We start from the raw sequence: 2,558 nt of genomic DNA, 5'->3' as shown, positions 1-2,558 counted from the left end.
AGAGGGGTGATGGATCAACCGCCTCCTCCTAGATCTATATTTTGTATTCAATATTTTGAAAAATCATTAATTTTATTTATCATTCGGCAAGAAGACGTGGCATAGTGAAAAATCTATTCGTTCTATTCCTCCTAGAATAAAGAACTCCCCAGTCCCCAACTCCAATGAACTAACAAATGTTAAAATTGTTTTATGAGTGGAGTATTTTCCCAAACTTGTATGAAAGTTCCAGAACAATAACCAATTAACAAATGTTTATTTCGCACTAATTTTCTTAAACTAGTATTGCATTTCTATTTAAATGCTTAATTAGTAAGTAACATTCACATGGTAGTGGTTGAAAGTAGTCATAAAAGTGAATCATTTGCTTTTACTTACCACAAGCTGTATTTTGTTCATGCTCTTTAATCTCCACCTAAAAATGATCATACTAAATTGCATAATTTACTGGTTTCAAACTAAAGAATAACAGATAAATGACAGATTTAATAAAATTATGTGAAAGCTAGAAATAACCACTTAAAATAAAATTCAAAAATGAAAACAAATATGTATCACTTTCTTTATTGCATAAAATATATAATTTGGATATACCTAGTCTTCAGGTAGAACAATTTTTAGTTTTATATAATAATAACAAAAAATATAAACAAAATAAATAATAATAAAACGTAATAAAATAATAGTTAAGTGCTTATTCAGTCTTTATCAAGTCTTCTTCATAATCAGAAGTTATGAAAGCATTACCAAGGCCCATCTCATCAACCAAATCTTCTGAAGTGACAGACACTGGAAGATTTATCCAAAAATGTTTCCTGTTTTCTGGCATTACTGGAACAAGTTTGTCAACGATTCATTTTTTTTTATTGAGGTTAATTCCTCTATGTTGAGTAATTTTTTTCGGGGCATATGTTTTAATGCCTTTCAAAAATTTTTTTTGTAAGAAGTCTAAAGTCTTTGGCTCTTTATTAAAATCCGTCCAGTATTCCATACAAGTTGATCCTCTTGAAAATTTGGCCATAACAACACTGTTCATTTTAAATCCATACAATGTATCTGTTTTTACATTGGTAGTCCTTTTTTTGTTTTACCACTCATAAAAATCTTTCAATTCTAAAATATTTAAATTTTGTCGGCTTTGGGAAATACAATTCTTAAGGTCTTCAAAGTCATATATATGCCTAATTTGTTTAAATTTTTATTCAATATTTCCATGGACCCCATCAGGAGTCATATGTGTATGACCCTTAGTTAGGTATTTCATTGTTACTGATTTTGTATTTTGAAATAATGAATTTGTTGAATTTAAGTTACATACCAATGCCGTGTATAAGGTCCAATTTTTGTTCTGGCCAGTGCAATTATCAGCCCAGAAAATAAAATCTTGTACATCTCTTTGGTTACTAATTAAACCCAATATTGAATCTGTAACATTTTCAGCTTTACGTCCAGCAATGGCTTCATGCCAAAGTACACAGTGGCATAAGGCATTTGGTTTTAATTGAGCAAATGTTTCATTAAACACCACTAGTTTACTGGTGAAAAAAGAAGATTTAGTATCTGGCATATTAGGAATTAATACAACTTTTTGTAAGTCCATTGAGTAGATACAGGTTGTCTCGATACTCAGTTTAGATTCTTCCTTATATTTTGATGTTGCTGCCAAGCCTTGGCTTTATGGTTTTCCAAAAATGTAATATTATCTCTAATTTCATTCTCATCAGTAGAATTATCAATTATATTTTGATAGGTAGAGCAATCTTCACATTTATCAATTGTGGGATTTCTTAAAGATATATTTAAATCCTTTATATCTATCTTTATGTCTATAAAATTCTTGAGAGCAATAGTTTTTATGTTGAGAGCAAAAATCATCATACATGGCTTTTACTGTTAGTCCAAAAGGCAAGTACATTATATTTGGTGCATTAAGTCGCCGATAATGACTTACAGATGGTTTGTACAGCAGTATGTGATCAGCTACAATATCTTTGGGTATACATTTTTTAATATTTTGCTGTCCTCTATTTTCAGTAACAGATGACGTACAAAAATTACTGTTCATATTTTTTACTAGTTCTGTTAAAACAGAATCATTTGTATAGCCAAGTACATTTAAAAGAGTGGTCTTACATACCTGTACTTCATTTTTTTTGGAGTCTGGAAGCTTATAAACCCTGGATTGTGACTTTTTAAAGCTATCAACATAACCCTCCGGTGATGCAGTATACCCGCGAACGGCGGTCTCGTGTCGAGTTGTGGGACGGAAGATTCACCGGCCGCCCGACCGTGGTCGTACTTACGCGAAACGTTTCGATGCGGTGGTCCCGCGGGGTGTGGAGAACGTTCGTGCTTTCCGTTCGAACGGTGAAGCGGCAGGTGAATGTGTTCGAGAAGATGAGTCTTGAGGGTTGAATTTTGAATTTTGAGTTTGAATTTTGATTGAAGATGCCGGAAGATGAATTGATTTTTGAATTTTGACGGTTGAGTTTTTGATAATAAGTTGCAGTTAAAATTTGAAATTTAGATGCTTAAGCTGAAAAGAATAAAAATGATTG

Source organism: Acyrthosiphon pisum, chromosome X (genome assembly GCF_005508785.2).
Source record: "Acyrthosiphon pisum isolate AL4f chromosome X, pea_aphid_22Mar2018_4r6ur, whole genome shotgun sequence".
Taxonomy (NCBI): Eukaryota; Metazoa; Arthropoda; class Insecta; order Hemiptera; family Aphididae; genus Acyrthosiphon; species Acyrthosiphon pisum.
Note: the sequence above shows the minus strand (reverse complement) of the source record.